The sequence below is a fragment of the Triturus cristatus genome, chromosome 5_1, assembly GCF_964204655.1.
Source record: "Triturus cristatus chromosome 5_1, aTriCri1.1, whole genome shotgun sequence".
NCBI lineage: Eukaryota > Metazoa > Chordata > Amphibia > Caudata > Salamandridae > Triturus > Triturus cristatus.
The window spans coordinates 157,779,828-157,803,272 of record NC_140587.1 but is presented as its reverse complement, the minus strand read 5'-3'; the positions used below and the strand labels follow the sequence as shown (position 1 = coordinate 157,803,272).

Genomic DNA, 23,445 nt, shown 5'->3' with positions numbered 1-23,445 from the left:
GTAAAAAAGCCAGAATCAGCATCCGTAAATTGAGGCTTGACAAGTCTATGGGCGGCGTTAACCTGGCAGACTTTCGTTTATACCAATATGCCTTTCTAGCGAGGCAGGGTTTGCTCTGGGTCTCTCCTCCTGATCATTATATGCCGGTGTGGTTGGAGGTGGAAGGGGCTCTATTACAGAACATACGTCCTCTATCGGTTCTCACGGCCAACCGCCTTGTTGCCACCCACTCCAGATCCATCTTTAGGAACACTAAACTGGCTCTCTTAAAAGTTGACAGGTCCTTGGAGGTTGGTATGAGGGGATCCGATATGGAGTCACTTTGGCTTAACTCCAAGTTCCTTTACAATGGCGAGCCTTTACTCCTTGACTCTTGGTGTAGAAGTGGTATCTTTTTTCCACACCAATTGACGGATGGCACATATCCTTTGACATTCAGGGATCTCCAAACCCGCTTCCACTTGGCTGATATCGAATTCTATAATTTCCTGAAGGTCAGGGCTGCCATTACGAAATCCAGAGTGTCTCTCAGCTCCCCCTCGCTTCCCAACTTTGTGGCAAAACTTAATAGGCTTGGTCATCAAGTCTCCCAAATCTATCGACTTCTGCGCCCAAAATCCTCCAAGCTTAATTCTAAGGTGGTAAACTACTGGAACGAACTGTCTGATACTCAGCTATCCGATGTTTCTTGGCCCCAGTTATGGAGATCTGTCACACGTAATAAGATTTCCCCAGTCCTTTCCCAAACGAAATTTTGGCTATTACACAAAGCTTTTTGGACACCGGCCAGGCTGTTTTCCGTGGGGATCCGGGAGGACAATGTGTGTTGGAATTGTAAGCAAGACAAAGGGGATTTGGCTCACCTTATTCTGCACTGCCCGATTGTGAAACCCTTCTGGGATAAGGTCTATCTGTTTTTGTATAAGTTATTTAACTGTCTTCTTCCTAGGTCCTTAGCATCCGTGGTGACTGCTTATTTACAGGAGGACTTGCATTCCGAGGGGGATCGTGATCTCCTTGATCTACTGTTGATTTCTGCAGTTAAAATGATACTTACCAATTGGAAGGACACTAGCAAGGTCTCTTACAAGTGCTGGATGAACTGGGTCATTCATCTCAGGGGAGCAGATAATATTGTCCTACAACAGTCACCCTGGAAATCACCCACGAGGAACATATGGTCTACCCTGGATGACTATTTTGCTTCTCATAAGCCGCCATGATCTCACTTTCTGGATGAAAATACTCGCATGTCGTCACCATACCATGACTATTGACTTGAACGGTCACTTGATGCTGCATTATGTTATATTAATGTGAACCTAGAGGCGTCGGATAACTCTCATCTCTCTTTTTCTTCCCCCTTTTCTGTCTCTCCATTCACTCTCTTCCCTTTCTTTCTCTTTCCTTTTTCTTCCTCCCCCTCTTCGGGAGTTGGGGATTTCGGGGGGACATCACGGGCATGGTGTTCGTCTAATGTTGACAGCTATCTGCTGACCCAGTGAAGCACAGTCATGGGTATTCTGGGGCCCTTGCCCTGATCCCAACTCCTGCTCTGTTTTCTCTTTTTGTGTTCATAAAACTTTTCAATAAAGAAATTTGAAATTAAAAAAAAAAAAAAAAAAAAAAAAAAAAAAAAAAAAAGAAATTTCGAGAACAAGAATATCATGGTCAAGCATATCGATTTTAAGGTAAGAAATATCGTTGTTAAAAATATCATTTTTTTTTAGTTAGTGTTATGTATTTTAGTATATATTTCAAATGTATGTGATGAATTTTTTTGTATAAGTATTGTTTGTTTTTTAATATATTTGTTCAATTTTTAGTAGTTATCAATTTTATTTTAATTACATTTTACATTTTTTTTAGTTCCGTAACGAGTTGTGGGTTTATAGGGGAATAGGATGGGAAGCAACTTAATTATAAAAATGTAATGATTATTTTTATTTAATAATATTTATTTAATTGAGATTCTATAGTGTTAAGTGAGAAGTAATTTATTATTAATTGATTAATGATTGGTTGTATACTAATTAATTAATTGGTTATTATGATAATTGTGTAATTTTTTAAGGTGTCGGTTATGGGGTGTATAGGGGGTAAGGGGTGGGAAGTAATTAATTTTAAATTAATTCGTTTTGAATTAATATTTATTAGTTAATTGAAAATTAAATATGGAAATTGTGTAATTAATTTTTGGTGCAGGTTGTTTTATAGGGGTGAAGGGTGGGAAGTAATTTATGTTTAATTAATAATTCGTTGTTAATTAATATTAATCAATTGAAAATTAATTATGGAAATTGTGTAATTCATTTTTGAGTGTGGGTTGTGGGTTTTATAGGGGTAAAGGGTGGAAGTAATTTATGTTTAATTAAGTAATAATTAGTTGATCATTAATAATTAGGGTAATTTATATTTTTATGTATGGGTTTTCGTTTTACAGGGGAAAAGGGTAGGTAGTAAATTAATTTTACTTACTTTATAAGTAGTTGTTAAATACTATTAGTTTTTTTAATTAAAAATACATTTTAATTGTGTAATACATAGTTTCCCAGTTTAATTTTAGCTGTGGGTTGTGGGGATTATAGGGGTAAAGGGTGGGAAGTTAATAAATTTTTATGTGTTTTAATTTTTTTTTAATTGTTGATATTGCTTTAATTGATAATTCATTATGTTAATTATGGAAGTAAATTTTTTTTAAATTTAGATGTGGGTTGTGAAATGTGTGGTGTTATAGGGTAGGAAATAAAACAACTAAATTTATGTAATAATGTTTTTGTTTCTAAATAATTTCTAATTAAAAATGTTTATTTGTTTGAAAATCATTCTTTTTATTTAATATAATATATGTAGGTATCTATCATATGTAATTAACATTATATGTTTTTGTAATTTTTTAATGTTAAATATATTTGTATTTTATTTTTTAACATATTGATATATTTTTTTATTTATTTTGTTTTTTTAAATATTTTTTATTTAGTTGATATGTTGTTTTTAATTTTGAACTAATTGGAGTGGGAATACTAATTGTTACCCCTCCGCAATCCAACACTTTCCCTACTGTTGGACTCACTGGAGTGGGAAATTCAAGTTTGTATATTTTTAAATAGTTTCATGTTTTAATTTGTAGTCTAATTTTTTTGAATAGATTTTTTATTGGTATATGTAAATATATATATATATTTGTTGAATTTTTATATAATTTTACAATTATAAAATACATTAAAATTGATAGTATAATTGTTTTAAAGTAAATATATATATGTATATATTAATTATTATATATGTGTGTTTAACTTTTCTTTGATTAAGTTTATTTGTTATATTTGTTCAAATGTATATTAAATCTATTTTTTTAAATTAATTTGATTATTTAATTAATGTAAGATGTATTATTTTATATATATAAAAACTATATTTTGTAAAACTATATTTTTTGACATTGATATTTTTTGTTGTTGATATTTTTGTACTTACCATTATAAATCTAGGATTTTTATGTTTTTGACATCGGTATTTAAAACGCGATATTGTGGTATGAAGATATTTTAGGTGTCGATATTCTGTCATTGTACTGTGCATGTAACGTTGCTCTGCAGAGCTGAGTTTGCCTCAGTGTTGCAATGTGCTGTCTCCTAGTGTGAGCTGTGTATTTAAAATTGCTCTGCAAAACTATGTTTGCCTCAGTAGTAATGTGCTGTCTGCTAATGCGAGTTGTGCATGTAATCATTTCGCTGCAAAGCTGAGTTTGGCTCAGAGTTGTAATGTACTGTCTGCTAGTGTGAGTTGTGCATGTAAATATTGCTCTGCAGGGCTGCCTTTGCCTCACTTTTGCAAAATGTTGTCTGCTAGTGTGAATTATGCATGTCCTCATTATTCTGCAGTACTGTGTTTGCCTCGTGTTGTAATGTTGTAATTGTGCACATAAACATTGTTCTGTGTTTTCTTCACTTTTGCAATACGTTGTCTGATAGTGTGAGTAGTGCATTGTAATCATTGCTCTGCAGCACTCTATTTGCCTTAGTGTTGCAATTTGTTGTCTGCTAGTGTGAGTTGTGCACATAAGCAGTGTTTGCCAAGGTGTTGTAATATGTTATCTGCTCGTGTGGGTTGTGGCGTTGTGCACGTAATCACTGCTCTGCAGCGCAGGGGTTGACAAGGTGTTGTAATATATCGTCTGCTAGTGTTGATTGTGTATGTAATCACTGCTCGGCAGCGCTGTGTTTGCCTCGGTGTTGTAATATGTCGTCTGCTAGTGTTGATTGTGCATGTAATCACTGCTCGGCAGCGCTGTGTTTGCCTCGGTGTTGTAATATGTCATCTGCTAGTGTAGGTTGCGCATGTAATCACTGCTCGGCAGTGCTGTTTGTCTCGATGTTGTAATATGTCGTCTGCTAGTGTGGGTTGTGCATGTAATCACTGCTCGGCAGTGCTGTTTGTCTCGATGTTGTAATATGTTGTCTGCTCGTGTGGGTTGTGCGTGTAACTTTGCTCTGTAGCGCTGATTGCGCCTCACTGTTGTAAGGTGCTATCTGCTAGTGTGAGTTGTGGGCGTACACGTGTGCCTATTCTCTCCAGAGCTGGGCGTGCCTCTGTTAATGTGCCAGGCCACAGACTTTACACCTACTATAAGGCCTGCTATGTGGTCACTTGGAGCCGCTTTCAGTCAGCATCTAAGCAGTGGAAGTCTGTTCATGCACATGGAAATCCAGCACTAGTTACTTTGTGGTCAGGTCCCCGGTTCAAAGGCTTGAAATGAAATTAAATATTTGTAAAGTGCTTCATATACCCGAAGGTGTCTAGGCGCTGATTAAGATTGATTGAATGTTGAAATAAATTATAGGGTCGCCATTAAAACAGCCAGGTTTTCAATCCTTTCCTGAACTTATATACATTTGATTCTTTCTTCAAGGTTATAGTGAGGGAATTCCAGAGCTTGTCAGTAGTATGTGTAACACTTTTACCTCCTCACTTTGCTTTCCGTACCCTAGGTACAATCAGATTGCCACAATCTGAAGACCTAAGTGATCTGGCCGAAGTATACGGTTTAAAGTATTGTGACAGCTGCAATGGAGTAAGACCATGCAGAGATTTGAAGGCTATACGTGAGGCTTACATTGGATACGCTTGGCTATGGGCAGCCAGTGTAGTTGTGTGAGAGCCTTGTAAACAGTCATAGCGTGTGAGCCCAAAAAGGACTCTGGCAGCTGCATTCTGAGCAGTTTGACGTTACGAATGCTGTGCTTGCTTGCACTGGTGAAAAGAGCAATGCAGTAGTCAAGCCTGGATGCAATAAGTGCAGTTACCACCGTTTTTCTTAGATCAAGGGGAATAAACGGAAGCTTTTTTGTGAGTATTTTAAGGGTAAACAAGCATTGGCATAGCCAATAGGGCTCGCTTTTGGGACCTTATAAGTATTTTTAGTTATGCAGCACAATATCCTTGGTGCAACAACATTAACTGTTGCATGTTTAAACACTTATAAGGCCCTAAAGGCGAAACCTATTGGCAATGCCAATGCTTGTTTTTTGTTGTTGTTTTTTTTTAAAGGACAAGCAGTGCTATCAGGCTACGGCTGCCACTTGGAGGTAGAGAGAGAGAGCGAGGTGTGTAGAGAGAGAGAGAGAGGTGTGTAGAGAGAGAGAGGTATGTAGAGCGGTGGGTAGAGTGAGGTGGGTAGAAAGAGGTGTGTAGAGAGAGGGTTAGAGAGAGAGACATAGAGAGAGAGAGCGGAAGAGAAAGAGCGGTAGAGAGAGGTAGAGAGAGACAGGTAGAGAGAGAGGTAGAGAGAGAGGTAGGGAGAGGTAGAATAGAGAGAGGTAGAATAGAGAGAGGTAGAGAGAGAGAGGTAGAGAGAGAGAGGTAGAGAGAGAGAGAGGCAGAGAGAGAGAGGGCGGTAGAGAGAGAGGTCGAGGTAGAGACAGAGAGGTAGAGGTAGAGAGGTAGAGTGAGGTAGAGAGAGAAGGAGAGAGAGGCAGAGAGAGAGGCAGAGAGAGAGGTAGAGAAAGAGAGGGTGGAGGAAGAGAGGTAGAGAAAGAGAGTGGTAGAGAGAGAGAGAGAGAGAGAGAGAGAGAGAGAGAGAGGGTGGAGGAAGAGAGAGAGAGAGAGAGGTAGAGAGAGAGAGGGTGGAGTAAGAGAGAGAGAGAGGGTGGGGGAAACTGCAGCCTGCTTGCTACATAGTCACAGTTGTTTCTCCGCCAAAGAAATGCAAACAGCAGATTATTGCAGCCTAAATTGTAGCCTGGCCGTCTGCGGGATTTGCATAATGAAATGCTGAGAGGCGATCTGGCTGATGTGTTATTTCAGAGAGGGTTTAACTTTAATACAATTCAATTTCTGGAAGGCGTGTCACTCAAATCAACCCGCCATTTGCAAGCAGCCGATGCCTATGATTTTTTCGCAGTTAATTAAGCATGTATTTAAACCAGCATTCATATTTAATCGAACATGAACTGTAATCTAGATCAATACTTAAACAATAGATAGGAAAACGGGTGTACAAGTTTGCCTTGATTAGTCCCTACACAGCTCCAAAATGACGCTAACTGGCCACGCCCCTCCTGAAAGGATGCTCATTATTCATATGCAGGAACGAAGGGAAAATCTCGCCCGAAAAAAAGATGGCTGTAAGCTCGTGCTCTGAGGTGCAGAAGTAACGTCACCTGCGGAGAAGATCGCGAACGGAAGAGGGGCGGGAGCCAGAAAGGGCTGTTTGTTTTCTATCAAGATGGCGGCTGGGATGTATCTGGAGCATTATCTGTACAGTAAGACGATGAACCAAATTATAAGGAGTACCGATTTCAACGAGGGGAAATGGGGGGGGGCAGTGACGAGAAAGGGTGCATGAGAGAGGCAGGAAGGTGTGGATTGGAAGGGGAGGTGCCAATTGAGGCAGAAGTGGGCGGGGAGAGTAAAATGCAAGCATTTGGTGGTAAATATGGTGATGTGCGTGGATGGAGCGGGCAGTGAAAAGGAGTAATAAGATGAGAGCGTATGCACAGTGAAGGGTGCCGTGCACTTTCCCTATGTCATTAGAGCTTTATTCAAGTCTTTCTCGCAAAAGATGTGGCGGAGACCGGTCTGGGGAGGAGAGGGAAAGGAAGGGAGTCAGGAGCGGAAATGAGATCGCGCGCCTCAAGTTAAATTAAAAGCACGCGAGTGGTGCGTGCGCAGCAGAAGGGAAAGTGATCGTGCTCCAGATGGCACCTCGGGTGCTGAAAGCTGGCGACTGCGCGCGTAACCGCAAGCGCTAGGACAGCAAAAGCGTGTGGTAGCACTTTGAAAACCCCACTATCTAAATGCCTCGCAGAGCACCACATGCGCTGGCTCAGGCGAGACCTAAAAGCAGACGGATGGGATATGGTTGATCTGTGTGTCAAAGATAAGTTGGTATCAAAAAGGACGCCAACATTTTTCACTTTGTTTGAGTAACTGGTAAAGGACCCAGATATGTAGGCCTCCAGCTGTCTGACCAAACTGAAGATGAGTTCCAAAGAGCATTACTTCAGTTTTTGACGAGTTTTGTTTTAAACAGTTATCTTGCATCCACTGTTCTACATGGCCCATACAGTCTTGAAATCGAGCAGCAATAGCAGCCGATGCAATGTTGATTGACACAATAATCTGCGTGTCATCCGCGTATTACACCAAGGTGAAGCCATAGCTTTTAATTAATTTGGCCAATGGGATGACATACAGATTAAAAAAGGTAGGGCTCAAAGATGAGCCCTGAGGAAATCCACAAGGAAGGGAAAAAGTGGGAGAAACGAAATTGCCATAAGTCACCACTTGAAATCTGTCTGATAGGAAAGACCTTAGCAGGCAGAGCGTTTTATCCCTGATCCCCAGCGAGGAGAGACAGTCAACCAACACATCGTGACCATGTCAAAAGCTGCTGACAAGTCTAATAGGATCAGGGCTGCGCTCCCAAAACCATCTAAGGTTTGTCTGAGTTCTTCCGTGGCCGTGATTAGAGCCAATTCGGTGCTGTGATGGGCCCTAAATCCATATTGAGAGGAATCAAGAATGCCACCCTCAGTAATGAAGGTGGATAATTCTTGATTCAAAAACCTTTCCTCTGTTTTTGCAGGGAATGGCAACCGTGAAATTGGTCTATAATTCAGAGGATTGTTGGAATCCAGATTGGATTGTTTTAGAAGTGGTAAAATAGAAGCTTTCTTCCAATCGCTGGGAAAATATCCTGAAGTGATCATAAGATTGAAAATAGGCAGGGGGGAAGAGACAACAATCTGCGGAGCTAGATGGAATATTTTCGGTGGACATGGATCCACGGGGTATCCTGATTTCACTAACAGAATTATTTTGATAATCTGAGCCAGAGGCAAGCCCGTCTGTGCCCGGCCACGCACAGTGCCAGCCCTGCTGCCGAAAATTTTAATGGAAGCTTGGAGAGGGTGCAGCCCAGTCGCTGCTACTCCAGAAACTTGATATTGGTAAGTCGATTGCTCCAACTGAGGTACCTTTGTTACAAGGGAATGTCCTTCCCTGCCCCACGGGTCAGCAACTCTGCTCCCTTGGCGACAACTCTAAAATGTGGACTGGTAAATGTTTGATCCCTGGATAAAAGTGCGACAGAAATAGGTGTATTACTGAGCTGTTATAGCTTAGGTGTGCGCTTTTTAATGGAAAATAAACTTCAGAGGGTCCCTGTACTACAATAACGGGGTAAGTAAGCAGGGATTTAAACAATTCAAAATACAGAAAAAGAACCCCTATAAATAGAATGACGTCTCCATTCCACAGAAGAAAACAGAAAGAATTTTTATATAGCTTTTTCTTGCATTTTTTTATTATAAAAATATAGAATTTAATCAATTTTTAGTTTACACATACATAATTTAAAATATTCTTGGTATTTCAAAATTGATTATTAGGAGCCAGCTATTCGTCAGGCTACAGTGAATGAGACAATAAAGTTTACAGAAAAAAACATATAAAATGACAATTGGTACAAAAAATCAAACAAAGTATCATATAATTGTATAAACCATGCAAAAAGTCCCCAAAAATAAGAAAGACAAGCAGACAATTTGGCCTATCAACAGGTACGCCTAGTTGATAGGCCAAATTGTCTTGCATGGTTTATACAATTATATGATACTTTGTTTGATTTTTTGTACCAATTGTCATTTTATATGTTTTTTTCTGTAAACTTTATTGCCTCATTCACTGTAGCCTGACGAATAGCTGGCTCCTAATAATCAATTTTGAAATACCAAGAATATTTTAAATTATGTATGTGTAAACTAAAAATTGATTAAATTCTATATTTTTATAATAAAAAAATGCAAGAAAAAGCTATATAAAAATTCTTTCTGTTTTCTTCTGTGGAATGGAGACGTCATTCTATTTATAGGGGTTCTTTTTCTGTATTTTGAATCGCTTTTTAATGGAAACCTGGAGTGCCCCTAACTTGCTGGTTTATCCGGGTCTAGCCTGCCCCTGGATATAAGATTTTCCATAAACCACTGAAGGATAGGATTAGAGGGGGTGTGGGAAAGATTTTGAAGATAAGTGGAACTTTGTTTCAGTCAGTCTTGATGACCTGGTCGGACCTGATTTATTAGGCTTTTCCCTCAAGGACGGTGAAGACTGTCTGTGCTCCGGTATTCTATGCTGCCGCCTTCCAGGGCCATGTGGCTCATACTTACCTCCTCTTTTGGATCTATTTAGCAACATGGTGCTAACTCACTTCAAATTCACCATATTGGGCGATTTCAATTCAATTCAATTCAAATAGACTTTATTCGGATTTCACAAACCATCCATAAAAGCACATAAACAAACATTTTAAAATAAACATCAAAAACTACATATTTTGGGCCGTCAGACATTACATATAAGAATATAATTTATAAAAAGACAGCAATGAAAACACAAAAACCTACTGACCGGGCAGTGCAAAATAAGCCATCGTACAACAGTAAATGAGGTTATACTTAGAAAATTGGCTCATAAATTTGTAATAATAATGTATTAAATTCCGACAAGACATATTTTAAAGTGCAAAGTGCATGTTTAAACAGAGCTAATCAATTTTCAACGACCTGCGTGAGCATACAATGGCTTTAAGAAAGCTACTAACTCTAAAAATTAGTTCATCAGATCCTAGCATTAAGAAGTGTCTATAGGCAAGGTTGTGGCTAAGCAAATCATATTTCTTACAATATGGTATTAGATAATGTCTTGTGAATTTCATATAAAATCCACAGCCGAAGATAAAATGGGGCATACTCTGGGTTCCACCTCGGTCACAAGGGCAATGTAGTTTTTCCAAATTTTTAATGTAACCCAGTGGAAAGCAGATGAGATTTATAATGCTCTTGTCCCTGAATCTAAATAATAAACATCTGGTCCATCTACCCAGTTTTTTACATAAGTAAGGCTGGGGGGACATCGGGGATTCAATATGAGATTCCTGGATTGATAAATAGTCGACTGTCGATTGTTTCACAAAAACTGCTCTTTCCCTTTCATTCTGGAAATGCTGATAGAGTGCTCTTCTCACCAAATTTTTATGAGAGGCGTCAATCCTATCCGGATATGTGAACAGGTAACCGTAATTGACGCTCTCAAGGCTGCTCTCTACCGCATTAATCCATGGGATTAGGGTGACATTATCACTTTTCAGACAGTCTAAAATAATCTCACGAGTCAATGAAGCTGCCGAGTTTTGCCATATCCTTAGCCAAAATAATGCAGGTCTCGCTCTAATAAAATCCTCAACATATTTTAATTTTAATTCATTGTGACATACAAAGGTCGGTGCGCTAATAACTCCCCCCAGGATTTTTCGACAGAATCTGTTCTCTTCGCTCTGTAGTGGTTTACAGTTTGAAAACCCCCAAACTTCTGCACCATATGTGCCAGTTGCGAGACATTGGGTTCGATAAATTTGTAATAGGCTAAGAACCACATCAGCCTGGCGCGGTTGGCGTAGGGAGGTGATAGAATTAATCGATTTTGAGAGTTTGTTTCTCCCCAACGCCACGTGTGGTTGCCACGAACCACTATTAGAGAATAAGAGACCCAGATAGGGGAAAGTGCATGTGCTTTTTAGGATGTTTGGACCTATCACAATCTTTGGGATTTTATAATTTTTAGGGCCGCAGGTCATGATAAACGATTTGTTAAAGTTAGTGCACAGCCCAAGATCGGACATATAGTTAACGAATCCCGTTATTAAAATACGCAGAGCATTCGGAGTGCGGCCCATAAGGACCGCATCATCAGCGTAGAGTAACGCCGGGATAGGTTTCTTATTAATAATTGGAACGTCCTTTGTCAAATTGCACAGAGAATGAGTTAATTCATTGATGTATAAAATAAAAAGCAAGGAGGCTAAGACACAGCCCTGTCTTACCCCCTTGCCAATTAAAATCTCATTTGAAACCTCACCATCATTATTTAAACGAACTCGGGCTTTCAAGTTACGATGAAGATTGGCCAGAAAGTGAACTAGGGGTTCGTCTAAACCATAATTTAAAAGAATGGACCACAAGCGAGAGCGATTAACAAAATCAAACGCTGAGCTTAGGTCCATAAAGCCAAAATACAGAGGAGATCGTTTAGCTCTCGTATATTTGGCCATTATGAGGTTAAGGTTTAGACATTGTTCCACCGTCCCAAGCTTGCTCCGAAAGCCAAGCTGGCAACGGTGGATGATGGAGTTTTCGTCTGCCCAGGTGCTTATTTTGTCAAACAAGACCCTACCGAGGACCTTCAGGGTGTTGTCGATCAAAGATATTGGACGATAACACCCCGGGTCCATCCTGTTTCCCTTTTTAAAAATAGGCACAATGGTACTACAAGACCATGTGGGAGGGATAGATTCCTTACCTAAATTATTAAAAAGATTACAAAGTAGGGGGGCCCAAAACCATGTGTTTGATTTTATCTGGTCGATGGACAGACCATCCGGGCCGGGGGCCTTGTTACCAGCACTGTTTGCGATGGCTTCCTCCACCTCCTCTAGTGTAATGACTACGGTATCATCTGGGAAAGTGTCCTCAGAAGAATTCCCGGCTGTAGCGTAGAGCTTAGAAAAATGGCTGACCCATGAATCACCTGTGATATTACAATTTATCGGGGTGATGTTACTACCCAGGGCTCTCAAACTTTTTACTTCTTTCCAGAAACCGGTGGTGTCTTTTAGGGCTGTTGTTTTGGTGAGATTATCCCAATGGCTTATTAGGAGCTCTTCAGTTCTGGTTTTTAAAACCTGTTTATATTTAAAGCGTAATGAACTGACAAGGGAAATATCTCGGGATTTAGCTTCAAGGGCTTTCCTAAGTTCTCTATTAGCCCTGGAACAATTGGTGTCAAACCATCTTTGAGTGTTTATATTATGTTCTATTACCGGTCTGGAAATAGCCCTTTTTATTGCTGCGCATAGATCACAGAAGGATCTAGTAATATCCGGGCCACCAAATGTTAGGCAGTTGGAAATCAACAGGGGATTGTTCTTAATTACATTGGTTAAGATCTCTCGGTTATTAATCCCTCTCCAGATGATTCTTAGTCTATCGGTGGATACATTAATATTTTGAACTCCGACCTCACATGGACCTACAGGCTTTTTAATAGATTTAAGATGAATTACTAATGGTAGATGGTCGCTGTATGGGCTACTGACAACCTTAGATTTAATTAACACTTCACTAAGGGGGGAAGAGGTAAACATATAATCAATCGTGGTTGAAGAACCACGACCAATATACGTGGGGGCCGGTACCCTTCCCTCATCAATTCCAAAATGGCCCATAACATCATCTAGATCTCTACTTTGTAAAAGATCCAACAATTCCGAGCCTCGACTACAGGGCGGAGATGTAGTATAAATATGAGCATTAAAGTCTCCGCCAACACAAATACCATCGAATAAACCGTATTTTTCACCATCCACAACATCATCGATAAACTTAAACAGTTCTAAAAAGGTGGGGTTAGGATGGTTGACAAAATCATTATTATAAAAATTTATAAAACAAATCTTTAACCTTGCAACATATTTAACGGCTACCAGATTTTTACTGACCACATTTAGAGGTTCAATTTTCGTATCCTTAGAAATTTTTGCCCAGATAGATAAACTGCCACTTGGACGTCCCAAGGCAGGGGTTGGTACAATAAGATTGTGGCAAAAGAAACCCTCCAACAATTGGGTAGATGTACACCATGTTTCCTGTAACATTACCACATCAAAGTTACTTATCCAGGTAACCCATTCTTTGATTTTCATCTTACCTGGAAGCCCTGCAATATTCCAACTAATGACACTTAGGGTGTCAGTTGATGGACTAATGGTAGAGGAAGTAGGAATAATGGGACAGTCTGAACAAGCTACATGTGGTAGGACTAATCTGTCTGGACAGGGTTTATTAATGCGTGTAGAGTTGACCGTATCCATAGGCACTGTGCTGACAACCTTGTCCACTGTAATGGGAGGTGTTGATGGTTGTCAGTCTAAACTTTCTAAGTCCGATAAGGCGGAGAATCTATTAGCTATAGGGATGGTGTAAGAGGCTGTCTGAATTGGTCTGTGGGGGGGCCTATAAAAATAGCCCAAAGGGTGAAGGCTTATTGTAGTGGATGTACTGGCATAGATGTTACGTGTGTCCATAAAATATTTCACAAAGTTCGGATGTCTAAAGTTAATCACTATACAATCCCCGCTAATATTTTTCTGTTGTGGCCCCACCCAACTTACCCTGCGAGTTAGTATGATTTCATTTGATATGTTCCATCTTGCCCCTTTATGTTTTGTCAGCCAATTAATGCATTTATTATGTAGTTGTACCCATGACTCACTTTGGCCTTCTTTTAGAGCAGGTACACCAGCTAACACTAAAACATATGGGCAAGATTCTGGGGGTAAGTTGAGGAACTGCCCTAAATTATTAGCAGATCTATTTCTTACTAATAGGCCTCCACCAGTACTTGTGTCATCCAGGGTAATACCTATCCTGTCTGTTCGGGAGGCTAGCGGGGTCTTGGCATCCGGAATAGAGGTACCAGTTACTGTTCCTTCTAGACCAGGGGGGTCATGATCGGGGCCCGTGGACAATGTAGGTAAAATATTAGCAGGGATACTGTTAGGTGGCACAATTTTATCAACAGTAAGGCCTTGCATATTTACACGGCTCGGGTCAATGGCGACATTCTGGTTCCCCTCCCTCAGATCCTTACATAAAGTTTCTAATTTACTCATAATTTTGTCACCTCGAACAACGTCTAAGCTAATAGATCCTTTCCTTTTTATTTCCTCTTTTTTAACAAGGTTTTCGATTTTGTCCAGTCTCTTAAAAACAGTATTAAATTGTTTGACTATTTGAATTTCAACTTGTTTAAAAATAGTATCAACAATTGTTTCTATCAGGTTGCCATTGAATTTGAGTAAAGAGTTTTGATCGGTGACCTCAGTCTGGGTACTGACTGTATTAACGCTACTCTCCTTGGATGACATAGAGACTCTACAAATACTTTTGTCCGCAATTGGAGACTCTAATCTTCGTGTGAGAGTAGTAGGTTTCTCGGATCCTTCATCCAATGGAGATGGGGAGAGTAGTGAATCCTCAATGGCACTTGATGTTACTATTTCACAATCTTTGGCTTTATCTTTGTTCCACAAACACTGTGGCGTTGGTTGATTTCTACATCGACCTAGTTGTTTCCTTTTGTTAACTATACATTTCACTGGGCCTCTCTTACGTTTCTCTCTTGCAGGTTTGTTGGAGCGTGGCATTTTGTCTAGTGCGGGCTCCGCTTGACAGTCTGTTACAACAATAGTCCGCAAACTTGATTTTCCAGTGGTCATACTTAGAGTGTCCACGTTACTATTTGTTTTAACAACTGTTACTATGGGGGAGAGAGGGAGGTCCGGGTTGGATAAAGCCTTGGGTGATTGTGAGCATGGCACAGTAGTAGCAGTGGTGGGGAATCCAAAGGACATTCTACGTTCAGTGTCAGCGATCTCATTTGTAACCATAGTGAGAGCATTAGCCAACAGTGCATCTATTGATGTGGACGAATCGACAGGGGCGGCAGTAGCAGTGCATGTAGTTTTCGTAGTACGTTTGCCCATGCTTAGAGTAATTACCTGTTGCGTATGTAGACTCAAGGGGGATGGCCCAGCCCGGCCTCTTCCGTCCACTGAGGGCCACAGAGGGCCCGCCCTTTGCCCGGGCTTAGCCCGGCGCCGACCCGTGCGCGATCCCGCGTCGCGGGGGCTCTCGCTGGCTTTATGCGCCTTCAGTGCGCTCTGCTTGCGTGGGCGGGTTCCTCCCGCAAGGGTTGCTGGGAGCAGTAGTCTCCCTGCTCACAGCGGCCGTGTGGGTGGAAGATACGGCGGCGGCAGGGAGACGCTGTGGTATGCAGGTGTGGGCGTCCTCACAGAGAGCAGGTAGGCTGCGTGGCAGGTAGCGGCAGACTGGAACAGTGACCCCCGCTCTGCCGGGGCTCTCGCTGGCTTTATGCGCCTTCAGTGCGCTCTGCTTGCGTGGGCGGGTTCCTCCCTCAAGGGTTGCTGGGAGCAGTAGTCTCCCTGCTCACAGCGGCCGTGTGGGTGGAAGATACGGCGGCGGCAGGGAGACGCTGTGGTATGCAGGTGTGGGCGTCCTCACAGAGAGCAGGTAGGCTGCGTGGCAGGTAGCGGCAGACTGGAACAGTGACCCCCGCTCTGCCGGGGCTCTCGCTGGCTTTATGCGCCTTCAGTGCGCTCTGCTTGCGTGGGCGGGTTCCTCCCGCAAGGGTTGCTGGGAGCAGTAGTCTCCCTGCTCACAGCGGCCGTGTGGGTGGAAGATACGGCGGCGGCAGGGAGACGCTGTGGTATGCAGGTGTGGGCGTCCTCACAGAGAGCAGGTAGGCTGCGTGGCAGGTAGCGGCAGACTGGAACAGTGACCCCCAGCTTTCTGTACTCGCCTCCGACGCTGCTTCGGAGACGCCACAGGTCCTCGGACCCCTCATACCATGACCAGTAGCCGCGTGCTCACCTGCCAGCCTTCAGCTCGCTTACGGGCGATTTCAACTTTTGGGTAGATAAAGCTCCCTCCCCGGCATTAAGAGATTTATTAGGTCTGTGCAACAGTTTGAGCTTGGACCAACTTGTTCATGCTCCTACTCACGAGGTGGGCCATACTCTTGATCTCATCTTTTCGACCGTTGGACTGGAGACTTTAAATAATATTAAAGCTTGTTGCTGGACTGACCATGCCCTGGTAGCTTTTTCGCTAGCAGGTAGAGAGACTTGCAAAGACAAAGGCACTGAGTCAGTATACACCACGGCAGACTATGGAATAAACTTGGGAAGCCATGCCTAGATAATCTCTCCTCTCTCCAGTGGCGGCTCCTCCGCTAAGACGGAGGAACGTGGTCCCGCTGCTTAAAAAGAAAAATAACATAATAATAACGTATCGTTATTATCATTTTATTTTTCCTATTTGAGTCAGTGGTGGGGTGGGGCTGGCAAGAGCGGGGGGAGGAGTGGTTTTCACTCCCTATGTGCACATGACTGTTTGGCTGGCCCTCTTGGGCCAGTCAAACAGTCATGTGTACTTTGTATCTTCCCCGCCAGGCTGCATTACACAGTCCCAGTCCATATCTGAGCGTTGTGATTGGCTCAGGGAAGCCTGGGAGCCTGGGTGCTTCCTGCTAGCAGCTAGGACTGGAGAACGGAAGAAATAAGAGGATGGAGGAGAGGTGGCAGCCGGCCAGGAGGACGGGTAAGTCTTTTTATTGCCCTCTCTACCCACCCCGCCACTAGTCCCCCTCACCCCCCGACTGGTATCAGCCGCTACTACCTCTCTCCCCTTTTTGACCTCTGACTCAGAATGCTCAGATGGAGGACAATCTCTCCACCTCGGAGAAACGAATATCAGAAACTCTGGATTGAATCATTCCTTTAAAAGAAATAAATGCTGAAAGCAACATTTCTGCTCCCTGGTACAATGCTTCATTAAGGCTGCCCAAACAAAACCAATGTAAGGAAGAGGACAGAATAGCTCTTAAGGTCGCTTTACGTGACTATGAGTTAGGCATCTTGAAGGCTAAAGCAGATTATTATACTGATGCCATTTTAGCCACCCCTAATAGCATCAAGAAGGTTTTTGATATTATAAGGGATATGTCTAACCCTATAGGTCTAAGCCATTTGATTGTGCCTTCACAAGGTCTCTGTGATGATCTGGCAACATATTTTGAAGACAAAATTTGTACAGTCTAAGATAGCCTAAACTCTCCTATTTCGGCAAAGGTCGCCTCATGTCGGAGGATTAGCCCATATGTGCTGCTGCCTGACGAGGTGTTGCAACCAGCGCTAAGCAATTTAGACGCCTTCAAACCTATGTCTGTGGGAGGTTTATACTTCTTAGCTATGACTAGTTCATCAGGTTTCCTTCTGGATGTCCTTCCAGTTAAAATTTAGACGGGACAGGCAGAAATTTTGTTTCCCCTGCTAGGACAAATCTGCAATCAATCCCTGCAATCGGGTAAGGCGCCGCTTGCATGGAAGAATGCTATAGGTATGCCTATTATGAAAAAGTCATCCTTGGACTCTTCTGTTATGAGTAACTATAGACCCATCTCCCTTCTACCTTTTCTGGTGAAAATATCGGAGTGCTATATCAGTAAGCTTTTAGTTCAGTCCTCGAAAAAATAACAACTACTTTGAGGAAGAGCAATTTGGCTTTAGGCCCGGTCATGGCACTGAATCAACTCTGATCACAGCCATGGACGAGCTAGCAATGTGAGTCAATGAGGGCCACTCAGTGTTACTAATTTTATTAGACTTCTCGGCTGCATTCGACACAGTATGCCATTCTACTCTACTATTTTGGCTAGAGTCCATTGGAGTGAGCAGAACTGCCTTGGAATGGTTCTGCTCGTACCTCTTGAACAGAAGTCAAGCAGTTGCTCTCCCCTCCCCCTATTGCTCTAAGGTTAGGGCCAATAATCAGGGAGTGCCACAAGGTTTTGCCATCAGCCCAATTTTGTTCAACATCCATATGGCCCCTTTGATTAGACGCAGGCGCGGATCGTCCATTGGGGCGTTGGGGCGTAGCCCCCCCGCACCCGCCCGCAGCTCCCTCGGTGTCTCTGAACTTAGTTTACTTAAGTTCAGAGACGCCGAGGGTGGGGAGAACTAACTGACAATGCATGTCAGTCAGCATGACGTCGGACCGTGGGCGGTCTGGCGTCATGTTGACTGACATGCATTGTCACAAGCCAGGGAAAGGCAGCACAAGTGCGCATGAGTGGGCATGGAGATTAATTTTTAGCCCGTGCCCAGTCATGCGTACTTGTGTTTTTACTGCCTTGCGCATGCCCATTAGGAGCCCCTCGGTCTCCTAATGGGCAGGCGGCGGGCGTAGCGTACGCTGTGCCCTCAGCCAATCCTGGCGCTGCTGGCAGCACCAGGATTGGCTGAGAGGGGTTGTCAGGCCCCTCCAGTACCGTTAGTGAAGGCGCCCAGGGGATCAGAGGTCTGAGAGGTGGCGTGGACCCGTGGACCGGCTGTGAGGTAAGTTTTTTTTAATATATTTCATTCCCCCCCATGCGTGACCCCCCCCCCCTCCCACCCCTCATCCCCCTCCCCCCCCCACCCGCGAGCCGCGACTGTACACATCTTTTAGTATTGCCAGATTTAGGGAGCTACAGAGGTCGTCCTTCACATTATCCAGTTAATAGCAGGGCATTAATTTGGGATATCGCCCCATTGTCCCAACTGTAGCTACACCATAAACCTACAAGCACATCACAATAAAATTCCCAAGTGAAAGGAAAAGTGGGAGGCGTAGCGGGAGGAAATGACTGCTTACCGAACTCATCGCTTCGTATCATTATCTATTTTCGGCGCAGGCTTCGAGGCACGTCCCACAGAGGCAGCCAGACTTGGCTAATGGTGTTTTCATGTTTTGCTGAGGCTGCATGTCGCCTTGTGCTTGACGTTTGACCTGCCCTTGGTTGTTTGTGGACATGTAGTTTTGATTGCATAGTCTTCGCCGCAGTGACATTTTTAGTTTTCGTATGTTTTACATGAGTGATAGTACTGTATATATGGTGTAAAGCGGAAGGAGGGAGTGTTCGTGTCAACTGTAGAATTTGGCCCGCGCAGCCTTCCTTGGTGTAGGATTCCCTAACTTGTGCTCGCTAGTTCCAATTTGAAATTTCACTGCATGCCCGCAGCCGTGGGTGCACCGAGGCCGCAACTATTTTCCTCCCTCGTTCTTGTTGGTGAGACAGGTGCTGAAAACAATTTACGAAAAAAAGCAGAGGGAGCCTGGCATTCACAGACAGTGTGTAATTCATTTACTGAACTGGAGACGCAAAGTCAGGCTCTTAGTTTGACATATTTCTTTTCTTTTCACGTTATAGTTTTTGTTCGGTGCATTAGAGGCGTCCAAGCTTCAGGCAACACATTGTGAAATGCAAACATAAGTTTTGCTGGGTGAGGGGACAGCGCACACTTTCACATATTCCTATATATTACAACAATACTTAACACTGCTGACATTTGGTTACAGTAAAATCTGCATGTTTTTCTATGCTACAGTCTACTACTGTTTGCCGTTTTTAGTGCTGTAAATTACAGAGCTTCTATTACGTAATAATCAGTATGCGTCCTCCCCCCCTCACTACGCTCGCTCGTTGCGCAGCATTAGGACAATAATTTTACGCCTCACCACTTTCAAATGTCACCAGCCGCCACTGATTAGACTCCCTAAGTCTCATACATTGACCCTGATTAACTATGCTGACCACACTCAGCTTATCCTTTCATTGGGTTGTAATCAGCAACTCTCCTCTTTTCATGACTGCTTGAACAACATTATCTTGTGGCTCAGCCTAAACTCCTTAAACTTTAACAAGGATAAGACAGAAATTCTCTACTGTGCAGCCCAATCTATCTCGGAGGTCTTACCCCTCAATCTGCGGCCCGTATCGTTCAAAGGGCCTGGGGCCTCCGCTAACTCGGTTCGGAATCTGGGAGTTACCTTTGAAGACAAACTTAGTATGGAAAGTCATGTGACTAAAACGGCAGGAACCTGCTTTGAGCTTGTAGAAGGATGGCTTAGTATATGGTGCACACTTATTTAAGTGAAGCACCTTACAGTAATCCATACAAACCTTATGGTGATTTTAGTGGTCTTAGGCAACCATAAAAAGCTCTCTAAGTGGTAGTGGTCGAGAGCAGCCTTCAGGCTTAGTCCAGAAGGAGTGTAAAGCAGCTTGTTTTACCAGAACTAATCATATAGTGTAGGTTAAAAGAAAAAGAACCACACAGTGTAGTTATAAAAATAGTTATTTTTATTATACACACTCACTAACACATTGGTTTATCTCCTACCCGGAGATATCAACAGAATACACACAATATTTGAAATGGAAACAGGTAAGTAAGCACAAATACATGGTCTCCAGGGGTAGCCCAAATCATATACTAAAGAAGTGGAATATGAACTATGACCGAAGTCGAGACATGGACCAGAAGACTCAGAAGATCTGGGGACCTAAGGAACTACCCAAGGTAAGTACCCAGGACCCCACGGAGGCTGTGTGCAATGGAAACACAGCTGTGTACTCAATGCAAGTCAATGAGAAAGTCGCAGTTGCAGTTTTTAAGAAGGACTCTTCCCAAAGGCCCCTGAAGAATCCCTGTGGAAGATGGAAGTTTGGTGAGCCACCACACCCGTGGATACCCCAGGAACCATGACACTGACACCAGGGAAGCCGGGTGCATAGGTGCGAAGTGACTTTGGAAACTGCCGTAGACCACAAAGGAGGACTTCAGTAAAGATGCCGCTGGCGAAGAAGCTGCAAGAGTCCAGTGGAATCCAAGGATGGATTACTGAAGAGGTGTACCTGCAAGCAGAGGGGACAGAGTCTATGCCACTCAGGAGTGACCAGGAGGCACAGAAGACTAATGACCACAGATGATGGAAGGTTCAGGGGAGTTGGCGGCTACCTTGTCGCTGCAGCAGTGAGAACCAGGCGATGATGTGGAAGACCAGGAGCCGTTCAAAAGCTGTCCCATGTAGGAAGTCAAGAACCAGGGTATCGGTGTCCGGCGGGAGCACCAACAAGCCTTGGCAGCAGCAACAGACGTGGAAGACAAAAAAGGTGCAGCGTTGGGACCAGCAAGGTCCGAGGGACTCACCAAGTGCATGCGAGCCACAGCAGGCCCTGAGCAAGATGAGCCCACGGAAGCCATAGAAGACCCTCAAGAGGACTCACAGACCAAAGACACAGGAGTCGCAAGGGGACCTCGAGCTGCTAACCAAAGATGCAGGCCCACGGTGCAAATGATGCAGTGAGGATAAAGATCTTGACAGGAAGAGATGCTGGAGGACAGAATCAACAAGCCTTAGCAATGGCAAGTCGACGCGGTGCACAGGGGTTCTGTTACAGCGGTTCTGACGAGGGATACTGGCCTCAAATTTGCTGAGAAGATTCTGTGGGACCTGAGGAGCAGCAGACCGTTCAGCTTTGTTGCGGTGCCTGCAGATGCAGGGGAGTGGCTCCTTCACTCCAAGGTAGATTACTTTGGGTATCTTTGATGCCCAAATGCCTGGAGAAGAACCTGGATGAAGCATAGGCACAGATGACTCAGAAGACTGGCAGAACCACGAGACCAGGAGCAGCAGGAGTCTTCCTTGATGCAGTCTCAATTCCAGACAAAGTCCAAGGTGCTCAGACGTTTGAAGTTGAAGTGGTTTTGGATCTGAATCTGGTCCCACAACAATTCTAAAGAGCCACCCACAGGTAAGCCCCCATGATTCATGTTAGTACAGACTGGCGGCTGGACATTGTTGTGACTCTTACCTATTACTGTTTTGCAGACTAATGAACCCCTGATGAAGGGCTATTTCGGCCCGAAATGCATTGGGATGGGACAGCTTTATTTTGGTTTTGTACAAGTGCTTTGATTTTTTAAAGTTGTATTCACCACTGTGGATACGAACGACAACTACCTATAACTACTTAATTGGTTATTCCATGAATACAAAATTGATCCTGAAAATGTTAATCTTCATTTGTGATTAAGATTCATAGATTCTCATAAATTTTACAAACAATCCTACTGGTTAGGTTTTCAAGCAGTGCAAAGAGGGGACGAACCCCAGTGGGGAACGATTTTGGATTACTGACTAGACACACCCTTAGATCAGAGAGTGAAACCCTACTGCACTTTATCAGTTGAATACACCATTTGGTTAACATTGAGCAACACGCAGTGCGTGATCCTGGAATTTATACCGTTTTGCAGGTACAACATAACTGCACCACAGGGCTGAGGCATAATGACTCACTCTTGTAAATGTCCTCAGTTCTGGGGATTGACTTCCCGCTCAACGAGAGTGTGAACACTCTCTTTCATTGTGTGACTGCATGCGCAGAAAGGACGATGTCTGCTGCTCACAGAACTACATTGGACCAGAGTTAGATCTTGGTGGACGGGTTGCTCCGTCACAATGGTGACGGACATCCTATCTGCCGAAATATAAATCCCATGATATCTTATGGGATTTACATTGCGGCTGACGGGATACCCGTCACCGTTGTGACTAAGTCACCCATCCGCTGAGATCTAAATTAGGCCCATAGTCTGCTCATTCAACCACTTACTCCTAGCATAGATGTCTGGCTGAGATCCACACATCATGAGCTTGCAGAGCCAGCCAGCACTTGACTGCTTGCTGAATATAGTTATAATTGTACTGTATAGTAATTGCATTTACGTAGCACTTTCTATCTTTGCCGAAGTGCCGAAGTTTGCCAATGAATGGCACCTTTGCAAGCACCGTGTCATCCTCCCTTGCAACTGGTTCCCTTGGCTAGGGCTTAGCCTGAAGCTTTGACTGTGGATCTGCCACCCTTCCTGTGCCTACAGTCCTGCATACGTGTATGGCGACAGCCCGCACAGACAGGCAGAGCCAACCCAGAGTACCCATGAAGACTTCAACATCCCTCATAGACAGAAGGGCGCTAAAATGTTCCTACGTAGAGGTGAAGGGGAGCTACCTGCAGAAGCGTGACTCTGCCTGGCGGCCACATTCCTATGGACCAATGTTTGCTGTCTTGAATTGAGGGAACTCTCGTCAAATCCATGTATAGCCTGTAGCCCAGCTCATACTCCTTAAACTAGGTCTGGCATGTTGTCAGCTTCTGAACGCTGTTCCGGAGGTTGTGCCCAACAGCCACACTTGGGATTCCTTGACCCTGGACTACTGTGCAGTGTACACGCACCCAGTTGGCCCAATTCCTGACAGAACAAGAGTTTGTGTGTGGAGTGTGAGCCAATGAGTACACCTTGGGGTTACACCCAATTCCAACTCCCTTCATCTACTATGTTGGCACCCCGGTGCTCAAAGCCATTCACTCCTCACTATAATGAGGTCCAAACACACCAAGGATTTCAAAGGTTCC

At 43.4% G+C, this 23,445-nt stretch overlaps 1 protein-coding gene across 1 annotated transcript in view; it reads left to right on the top strand.

Annotated features, from left to right (window-relative positions):
- The window catches only part of ZC3H3 (zinc finger CCCH-type containing 3), a 1,788,705-nt gene that overhangs the window by 1,556,762 nt on the left and 208,498 nt on the right, over positions 1 to 23,445 (top strand). The window lies entirely within an intron of this gene.